Genomic DNA, 11774 nt, shown 5'->3' on the forward strand with positions numbered 1-11774 from the left:
TTCATTTAACTGCCATGCTAAAGGTACGTGCTGTTACACATTCAATTTCACATTTCTATGGATCTACTCTACTGGATGTCATAAGCCATGAAAATCTGGGTAAATCAGCTCGTTGGGACAGAATGCTCCTGAACCAATCCACTATTTCGCCACACTGGGTTTTTATAAGGAAACTATAATTCCACAGCAATAGTGAAAGCGCAGTCTGTAATTAATAAGTATACGCTATAATGAATAAACAATGTTAGAATTAACCAAAACCATACGCCTTAGCTAATGGCATGAATGTACTTGAGCTGCTGAAGATTGTGTAAATAAATAAAGTTAATATTTGAATGCTACAATTTTGTACAATTTACAGTTACTGAATAGTTCCTACATTAGCTAAAAATAATTCAGGAATACAAGTTGCAGCTAAATACTAATATTTACAAATGCTAGCATTGAGTTCTGTGGTTTGGAAAGGCACACATGGTGTTTGTTTATGTAACACAATTTTTGTTCCTGGGTAGTAAGTGTTATTTCCTAATTGCTTGTACCTCAAAAGTATAGAAAATGGCTATTATTCCCCACAAACTTTGCTTTTGTGACCAGACAGTGATATTTTGAAATTTACCTATTTCCAATGAGAAAACGGGCGAATTTGTGTCTTTTCGTTCACATAAAGTCAGAAAAAAACAACATATGAATCCAAATTAACATGTATTTATACTAAAGTAATACAAAAATGACTACAAAAGATTTAGAAGCGAGTAGTTTTTCGAGATTTACGATTATACTGTAAATCACTTTCACGAATCAGCCCCCAAATGTAGTCTCCCATCATGTTCTCGTTATACTGTCCTTGGTAGCGGCGTTCAAAGTCCAGTATATCCTAGTGGAAGCGCTCGCCTTGCTCCTCCGTGTACGCTCCCATGTTCTCCTTGAATTTATCAAGATGAGCATCAAGGATATGGACTTTGAGGGACATCCTACAGCCCATTGTGCCGTAGTTCTTCACCAGCTCCACATAGTTTTCGGCCTTGTGATTGCCCAGGAAGCCCGAACCACTGCGACAAAGCTGTTCCAAGCCGCTTTCGCCTTACTAGTGAGCTTCTTGGGGAATTCATTACACTCGAGGATCTTCTTTATCTGTGGTCCGACGAAGACACCGGCTGTGACCTTTGCCTCAGACAGCTTAGGGAAGAAGTCTTGAAGGTACTTGAAGGCTGCCGACTCCTTATCTAGAGCTCTGACAAATTGTTTCATAAGGCCCAATTTGATGTGCAGTGGTGGCATCAGCACCTTCCGGGGGTCCACCAGTGGCTCCCACTTGACGTTGTTCCTCCCCACAGAGAACTCGGTCTGCTGTGGCCTGTCCCGCCTGTGGTAGTGTGCCTTGGTGTCCCTGCTGTCCCAAAGGCAAAGATAGCAGGGAAACTTGGTAAAACCGCCTTGGAGACCCATCAGGAATGCCACCATTGCAGCCACTTGATGCCATCTCAGAAAAATGCAGATATGTATCCACTTAGGCAGCTGGAACTAAACTGAACTGGTGGGCTTAAGGCCCCTGTATTTATACTACTATTTATATTACTGGAAAGTTCTAGAAGTTACTCCAAGTTTACTCAGCACTGAATCTATCTGGAATGTTCTGGAAAATAGGTAAATTTCAAAATATCACTGTCCTGGTCACAAAAGCAAAGTTTGTGGGGAATAATAGCCATTTTCTATACTTTTGAGGCATAAGCAATTAGGAAATAACACTTACTACTCAGGAACAAAAAAAAATAAAAAAATTGTTACACGGTGTAATCAATACTCATTATACAGTAGGTTTTCATGTTGCCATGGAAACCACTGTACTTAATTTGCTGTGATAAGTACCAAATGTGTGTGAGTACTGTTTTGTAAAAAAAAAAAATGGATAAAATGAACAGTTGCATTAAAAAAATGTAGAACAGCAAAAAACAAAAACAGACGTGAATTAACAAAATGCCCTGAAAACTTAACATAAAAAAACAATTTAAATGAAGCAATAAGCTCAATAATTAAGCTAAAAAGGAAGTGCAAAGGTTACCTTTTTTTTGTGAACTCCGATAAACCTACGTTATCTTTCCCTAGTCAAATAAGTGCCTAAATAAGAACGGTAATTTACCATAATAAACAGTAATGAAAAAGAAAATGTAGAACATAAAAAAGCGCAACCAGATCTAGTCAACGAAAGACAACACATTATTCAAATTCTTTGTCGTATTATATATTTAAGGTAAGGCAAGTTTATTTTTCCGTTAAAAGTGCTCCCGGCTACAATGTTCTGCCGCCCGGCTGTACAGAATTCCTGGGGAGAACCCTTATACTGTTCCACTTCAGTCAAAGAGTGGGAGATACAGAAGACAATAACAGACATATTTCAAATCATAATGAATGAGATGATTATTAATAAAATGTACAAAATTATTGTTGAGAAGGAGTGGTATGAATGATATAAACTTAAAAAAATAAAGAATAGTACATTATCTTCTGAAATTAGCTTCAGTATTCTTTCCTTTATAGTTTATTTATTCATTTTTAAGATTTTTTATTTATGCCATGCCAACCAGAGCAAGGCCCTAGTTTCAGTGTGTGTGTTGCACATTCTGTGAACACACAGAGATGAGGGAAGGATACTCCTACTCTGAGTGTGAACAGCTGGGTTGGGGGTGTGAGGGGTGTGGGGGTTGTGGGGGTACTGGAGTGGCTCCAATGTGATTTTTTTAGCCTGTAAATTGAAAATGCAGTTTGTTTCATTGATAGCTGTGAGAATGGGATTATTTAGCCAATAGAATACATGCCCGATGCTCGATATCTGAAGGCCATTAGAGGTGAGATTGAGGACTCGCTAGGTTTTGTTCTGTGTTTAGTTGGAATATCTTTTGTTGACGGAGCCCTCAACCACACCTTCAATTCACCAATGTAACTAGATCTGGATTGTTTTATTCTGCTTAGGTTCCCTTCAGTGCTTTACAACATGTTATGCTGACTTGTGAATGACGCTGTCTGTAATTTGTGTAGCTGGTGTTAACTAATATGCCTCTGTTTTTACGAAGCCCTGGAAAATGATACATTTGATATATTCTCTGGTGAATGCAAAAAGCATATTTTATCTTATAAATAAAAACTTTAACTCCACTGCTTGTCCTCTGCTTTTCTTGTGGTTCATGCATTGCTCTTTCCCAATAAAATAACCTGTGCTGTTAAACCAGGGCAAAATTGGAAAACATAAAATTTGAGTTGCTCTTGTAGAGAGCTGGTGTAGTCAGATTACTGCACGGCACGGTGGTGGCTTGAGCGTAGTCGCCCCCGCTGTAGCTGTGCACACCCCTATACTCGTTAGACTCCACCCCCTCATTTTTTTTTTTTTACATATTTGGAAAAAATAAACAAGAAGAGAAAAATTTTATTTGGATAAAACTTTTGTTAGGGTATGTAAAAGTAGGTTTAATTTTGTTACCAAGATGTTTTTTTATTGTTTTTATTTTCATCAATAGCATTAGATTTGTATTATTAAAATGTTTGCTGTGGATCTCATTATAGTCATTTTAAAGTAGCTACCAACCTATTTGCTACCAGTTTAGATTATACCTTCAAGAAAGCCCAACCAAATAGGAGTAATAATAATGTAAAAATAATAGTAATACCTGATTGTATCTGTTCAACCAGAATAATGATAAAGCCATAATAATAATAAATAACACCTACTGGTACTTACTAAGCATGTATACATAGTTAATAATATTGTACTTACAGAAATGTAAGATTGAATTGAATTTACATACATTGCTGATTTGGGTTTTGCTTTTGCATATTAATGAAGTACAGAACAGTACTTTACTGTCTGTTTCCGTGCTGTGGAGGGAGAGTGTGGGACAGGATTGGAGGGAGAGTGTGGGACAGGATTGGAGGGAGAGTGTGGGACAGGATTGGAGGGAGAGTGTGGGACAGGATTGATTCCACACAGGCTGAGCTTGCTCTGCTGCTGGTTTTTGTTTTGTTACCACTGTGGTCTGTCTCTGTTCCAACCCTGTTCACAATTGTTTAATTTAACCAATTAAACTAACATGCAGACCCTGAGGTAGTTCATTGTCTAATTTTACTTGTTAAACCTAGAGTGGACTGGCCACCCCTGCTCTAAACAATTTTCTATCGCTGGTATTTTCTTAACTTTAGACCTGTATTATAAGAAGCATTTTCTGTAACATCCACAAGTGCAAGAACAAACCAGATTGTGTACATCCAACCATCTACTGTGTTGGCCACTTGGTAAAGACAGTGGCGCATGGATTGCTGGGTGAGTCATCCAATCACGACCTTGCTGGTCCAAGCCAAAATCAGCCCACAGGGAGCACTTCATTAACTTGAGATGCCATGGGCTTTGGAGGGAAAATAGTCTAAGGTTGGTTCTCTTGACTTTGTCACAGGGACACCTACAGGTTAGGCTCTAGACAAGGCCAGATGAAGATTTCCAGGCCAAACTCTGTCCACCAGAGTTTAGTAGCTTAAAAACATCTGCTGCTTAGGTTGGGTGGATGATAGAGGCGATAGTCTAAACTAAAAATTTTCCATTGATTGGGAGGGTTACAGAGAAGTGACATTCAAATTGGTAATTTCAAACTGAGGAGAAAATGGGGGTAAAATACCCTTTGAAAAGATTGGTCCTTGAAAGATGAAGGTAATGCTTGCAGATTGCTTGTAAATGTCCACTCCAGTGCCTCAGCTTAGAAGAGAAGAGCGCTTTAGTGACAGGCAGAGGTGAACAATGCTGAGATACAGACAGTCGATAAATGATCACAGTAATGGGATGAACCCTTTGTACAGGCTTATACTGATTAAAATAGGTTGTACTGCATAAGGCTTAGGAAAACGTATTTCATTTCTTATTGATTTTGTTAAAGTTTATTCCCCCTAGCCTCTCATATACTGACAGTGTGCTGGTGAGTTTTGTATATAATTTCCTTAGGACTTTAGCAACCCTGATAAAACTGGTACCAGAAAATTACTTGCACAAAAGTAAGTAAGCATTAATTTGTACTATCTGATCAAAAATATTGATAGAAGTCAAAAAGTCTTCAGTCATGCAAAATCACCACTCTGTTCATGCATTATGGTAGTCTTTTCTTCTAGTATTAATGTTTTTAGTTACTGGTCTGACTTAAATGGCTTTCTTCTCATAGAAAAAAACAACTCTGAAGACTATAAAATACTAAGGTATAACATAGAGTATGTGTAGCAATAGTATTTGTAGTAGTAGTGGTGGTAATATTAGTAGTATTGTGTGGTAAACCTTTTGTATACATTGGGTTTGTCACAGGTAGCCTTGGCGTGTCCCTTTTGTGCTATAAATCACTGGAACCCTTTGTATGACAGGTCTCAGTTGCTAGGGTGAGCGGTTCTTTAATGGACCCAGATTCAGTTACAATAAGTCTGCCCACTGATGATGTGCAAAACAGAAAAGGTTGGAAACCAATAGTGAATTCTGGCCCACCCCTATATTCTGGATGGAGGGTGTGCCTCCTAAAATTACCCTCTGTGAACAACATGAAATGTATCACGTAAACAGTTACAGAGCCAGGACTATTGTTCATGGTACAGAGCTGACTCTGAGCAGAGCAGTTGAAAACAATCTTTTTCTAATATGTGGATGTGACAAGTGCAGAGGTGATAAATACAGAGATGAATCACCACTGACCAGGTCCAAACCCTGCCCCGCCTGTAGTCACTTAGTCAGACACTGTTGAATTTAAGCTAACATGCATTGGTTGAAATAATATGATATACCCTTTGTCAATAATAATATGAATACTATATGTACTCTTTTTAGATAGATCTGTATACCCAGTAGTAAATATTGCAGGTAGCTTTTGTGTGCGGCTTGTATGAAGGAACCTGCTGGAAGAGGTCAAGCTAACCTGCTCCTGACAGGCTCTTATCAGATAAAAGCAACTCTTTGAATCAAGTGCCAAACCTTGTTAGCACATTCCAGTTTGATGAGAAAAGGTAGCTAGCTTTCTGGAGAGAGTTGCTGAGCTGAGCAAAAAAGGAATAACGTAATTTAAAACAAATATGTATGTTTTACTAGAAGTAGGTTTTTAAAGTAGTAAAAGAATAGAAGTATTATAATAAGGAAACTAAAGAGACTTAGAAAACCAGTATACAGTTTAACTAGTTCAAGAATAGACCCACAGTCAAGTCTATTATTTAAACAAGAAGTAAGCTCGATTTAAAGACAGTCTTTAATTTAAAAGTAAGTATTCTAAAATAATGGAAACAGAACATTTAAGTCAACAACATGTCTTAAAACTGAGGCTATATTTCTTAGAGTTAAACAAATGTATATTTTAAATGGATTAACAGTCATGTATCTTATTTGGAATAAGTATTAAGACTTGATCTAAAAGGAGCCCCTTAATTAAAAGTAAATATTCTAGAAAGACTGAAATAATACAGCTATAGAATATTATATTTGAACAAGCAAGACAATAAGACAAAATAGTATAAACTGTAACTTTAAAAATACAGTGAACCGATTGAAGGAAAATAACTAATTCTGTAACCTCGTCCTTACCTGCTTGTAGTAAAAGCAGTGTTGGAGATGACTCATTGGTTTTGGCCGATGAAGCAGGGATTTTTTGATGGTCAGAAATTTAAAAGCCAAGATACTCTCTATAATGAACGATCTTGTTAATATTAATGAACAAAATACCTTTTGGATAACACAAGATAGGAGTTTATTATAAAATAAACATTTTTCTATATAATTACAGAAATTAATTAGAACCTGGCAATAAGAGATGAGGGCATAAAGACGGTTTACTGAGTTAAGCTAAAATTTGGTTTAAATTAATAAGTATTAGAAAATGCTTACGGTAGTGTTTCATATTAATCAACACTAAAATTGGCAAAAGGGTAGGTCATCTTAAAACCTGCTTCAGCTGGATTTTGTATGAACAGAGGAAGAGGTCAGACTTCGTTCAGTCACTGTAAAACTATTACATTCTAATATTTTAACAGTAGCTTGAACTTAGATGAAAATAACTGGACCTTCCATTGAAAGCTTAAATGACGTCATAACAGATCAATGGAGTAAAATAAAATTATTGAAGTATCTGAATTGGAAATGTATGTTATAAAGACATTTAAAGTTAAACTGTTGAAATAACATATTAAAAGTTTATTATAACAGATGCTTGACATTGGCAATGTTGTAAACAAATTGTTAAGACACATTTAAGATAATGTTCATTTAATTTAATCAGTTTAAGAATTAGTTCAGTTTTTGTCTCCATCTAAACAAAGTATTTTAGAGATTGCAATATCAATTAAACTAAAGAATCTAAATGTTTAGTTTATATAAAGGTTTTACTGCAATAAAAATCAGAGGAACTGTTATGCTTGAATATAAGACAATAACGTGTAAACTGTATTTAACCACTTCAACACCATGACATACACACATACGTCAAATGAAAACCCACTTATAGTACATTCTATTCTATGCTCGGTTTCTCAGTCTGGCATTTCAGGTCATTCTCTAAGGCAGTGCTAGTACTGTGGAATGTACAATGAAAGTTGGGGGAGGGTCAGGTGACATTTGTATCCAATTGCATGTCATGTAGCAATTCCAATCGACCTGTGGGCGTTTAGAAGACTGAGATATATTGCGGGAAGCCATTCAACTTTTACAAGTATATATATATATATATATATATATATATATATATATATATATATATATATATATATATATATATATATATATTGTATATACAGTGTCTGTAGAAAGTCTACACCACCTTGAACTTTTTTCACATTTTGTTGTGTCAGTGCCTCAGAGTTTCATGCATTTAAATGAGGATTTTTTTCCCCACTTATCTACACACCATACTCCACACTGTTAAGGGGGAAAAAAGGTATATATTAAAAATACAAAACTGAAAGATCATAATTGGATAAGTCTCCACCCCCCTGAGTTAATACTTGGTGGAAGCACCTTTGGCAGCAATTAGATCTGTGAGTCTGTTGGGATAGGTCTCTACCAACTTTGCACACCTAGATTTGGCAATATTTGACCATTCTTCTTCACAAAACTGTTCAAGCTCTGTCAAGTTCCTTGGGGAGTGTTGATGGACAGCAATCTTCAAGTCATGCCGCAAATTTTCGATTGGATTTAGGTCGGGGCTCTGACTGGGCCACTCAAGGACATTTACCTTTTTGTTCCTTAGCCACTCCAGTGTAGCTTTGGCTGTGTGCTTTGGGTCGTTGTCATGCTGAAAGGTGAACTTCCATCCCAGTTTCAGCTTTCAAGGTCTTCTCTGTAATTTGTTCCATTCATTTTCCCTTCTATCCTGACAAGTACCCCAGTCCCTGCCGATGAGAAACAACTCCATAACATGATGCTGCCACCACCATGCTTCACAGTAGGGATGGTGTTCTTTGGGTGATGCGCTGTGTTGGCTTTGTGCCAAACATAACGCTTTGCATTTAAGCCAAAAAGTTCCATTTTAGTTTCGTCGGAAACTACAGAATCTCCTGATTGTTTTTTTGCATACTTCAAACGGGATTCAAGGTGGACTTTCTTGAGTAATGGCTTCCTTCTTGCCACCCTACCATACAGGCCAGATTTGTGGAGTGCTTGGGATATTGTTGTCACATGCACACTTTGACCAGTCTTGGCCATAAAATCCTGTAGCTCTTGCAAAGGTGCCATTGGCCTCTTGGTAGCCTCTCTGATCAGTCTTCTTCTTGCTTGGTCATTCAGTTTGGAGGGACAGCCTGATCTAGGCAGGGTCTTGGTGGTGCCATACACCTTCCACTTCTTAATAATTGTCTTAACTGTGCTCCAAGGGATATTCAAGACTTTTGATATTTTTTTTATACCCATCTGTGACAAGGCTGGCTGAGTGATGACGTCAGACCCAGGAAAGGAAACACACACAGGACGGTGAAATGATGAAGGCACTTGCTTGCGCCGGTTTATTGCAAATAAAAAGGCTGAACAAAACAGAGAACACTGACTGCACAAACAAAAACGGCACGTTGGCCAAAGTAAATAGACAGACAGACAAACAATGTGGACAAACCAAACAAGTATCATGCGAGCCCTCTCACACAAGTAGCATTTGTTATTTGCGTTTCTCCATTTTCTCTGCCGTTCTCCACTCTCGAACACAATTCCGACAGGTTAATAGCAAGAACATCAAGTCGGAGAAGTAGTGAGAAAGTACAAAGGGGTAGAGTGAGTGGATCTATTATGTTGGCATTCACTTTATATGGCTCTAAACACTTGATATAATCTTTAGCCTTCTGCAACATGGAACACATTCTCAGGAGTCATTTTTCATTTCATGTGTTGTAAAAAGCTTATAGGAGTTTGGTGACCTCGGTCAATAGGATGCTAGAGCTCCTCTAGCTCCACTACAATGTTCTGCTTGATCACTGCAAAAAGTAATCGTTTTGTAGATTGAATCAAGGTCACAGGAGCTAGGTTATGTGCTTAATCATGCATTTCACAAACAGCTAGTACACTGTAAGGTGCACAGTTTCTTGAGATCATTTGATTTATTATAGTTTTTGCCCCACCAGAGTACCGTTTAAAGTGGCTGAAAAGAGAAAAATAACCAGAACAATCTATTATTATTATTATTATTATTATTATTATTATTATTATTTATTTCTTAGCAAACGCTCTTACCCAGGGCGACTTACAGTTGTATACAAAAAATACATATCAAGAATTACAGTACAATTAAGAGCAATATACAAAATACAATGACTTCAGTCCTAATAAGAGCAAATACAAAACACAGTACGATTTGATATCGGGGCAGTTCAAGAGCAGATAACAGTGTTGGTAGTTACATCAGGGTTAGATACGAGTGCAGGTGAAATACAAAATACTACAGATTGGGTTAAGTGCAGGATTAAATACAGTAAAATAGGGAGCAGATAAGTGCAAGTTAAAGTGCATTAAAGGCAGAGTGCTATATTGTCCGGAAGGGAAGAGTTGAGTTTTACAGGTGTTGTCTGAAGACGTGCGCCGGAAGGTGGTCAGGGACTGGGCAGTCCCGATGTCCGTAGGAAGGTCGTTCCACCACTGCAGGGCGAGGGTGGAGAAGGAGCGGGATCTGGAGGCAGGGGAGCGTAGAGGAGGTACAGCCAGTCTTCTAGTGCAGGTGGAGCGGAGAGGTCAGGTGGGGGTGTAGGGAGAGATGAGGTTCTGGAGGTAGCTGGGTGCAGTCTGCTCAAGGCATTGGTAGGCGAGTACAAGAGTCTTGAACTGGATGGGAGCGGTGATCGGGAGCCAGTGGAGTGAGCGGAGTACTACAGTAGAGTAAGAGAAGCGAGGCAGAGAGAACACTAGGCGAGCAGCGGAGTTCTGGATGAGCTGGAGCAGACAGGTGGCAGATGCAGGGAGGCCGGCCAGGAGGGTGTTGCAATAGTCTAGGCGGGAGAGTACCAGGGCCTGGACGAGGAGTTGCGTGGAGTAGTTGGTGAGGAAGGGTCGGATTCTTCATATGTTGCTCAGGAAGAATAGTCAGGTGCATGTTAGAGTGGACATGTGCTAGGAGTAGGAGAGGCAGGGGTTCAGGGTTACTCCGAGGTTCCTGGCTGAGGAGGAGGGAGAGAGCGTGGTAGATTCCAGAGGAATGGAGGTAGAGAGATCAGAGGAGGGAAAGATGAGAAGGGGAAGAAAAGGAGGTCAGATTTAGAGAGGTTGAGTTTGAGGTGATGCGAGTGCATCCAAGAGGAGATAGCAGACAGACCGGTAGAGATATGGGACGGGATGGTGGGGTCAGAGGGGGGGGGGGGGGGGAGATCTGAGCATCATCAGCATAAAAATGGTATGAGAAACCATATGATGCGATGAGGGAGCCCAGGAAGAAGGTGTAAAGAGAGAACAGGAGAGGACCCAAGACTGATCCTTGGGGGACTCCTGTTATTTCTTAGCAGACACCCTTATCCAGGGCTACTTACAATTGTTACAAGATATCACATTATACATTAATTCACATTATACAGATATCACATTATTTTTTTACATACAATTACCCATTTATACAGTTAGATATTTACTGGAGCAATCTAGGTAAAGTACCTTGCTCAAGGGTACAGCAGCAATGTCCTCCATCTGGGATTGAACCCATGACTCTCTGGTCAAGAGTCCAAAGCCCTAACCACTACTCCACACTGCTGATTAAAAACATCTCCCAAATGCTCCCTCACATACTTGCTCTATTTAATGATTTCAGTGCTCTCTCGGGATATAAAATCAATTGGTCAAAGTCTGCCCTGTTGCCGCTGAATACTGCAATGACTGATATAGTTTTGCCTGCAAACATATCAGTAGTTAAGCATTTTAAATATCTTGGTGTGGAAATTCACCCATCTTTACACTCGACTGTACTCGCTAACTTTAGTATGATTTTCAGCCTGCCTGATTAATATAACAACTGGGTGGGAAAAGAAACAATTAAACTGTGTGGAAACCAATCAAATAGCAAATCAACTTCTATTCAATTTAACCACGCTCACCTGGTACTAATCACACACTACCTCACCTAATTCAAACACCACCTTACAATGTTACTGAATGTAGTTAATTTAAAATTACTTGAAGCAGAAACTTACCCATCTGCCTCAGATCCCAGATACCTGTGGCAGTGTCGTTGGAGTTTATGTTTTTTTTTTGTTTTGTTTTTTTGCAATGGTTTGTTTTGAAAGTGATGTTATGCGAGTAGGCTTCACGTAATACATTA

The sequence above is a fragment of the Acipenser ruthenus genome, chromosome 7 (genome assembly GCF_902713425.1).
Source record: "Acipenser ruthenus chromosome 7, fAciRut3.2 maternal haplotype, whole genome shotgun sequence".
NCBI lineage: Eukaryota > Metazoa > Chordata > Actinopteri > Acipenseriformes > Acipenseridae > Acipenser > Acipenser ruthenus.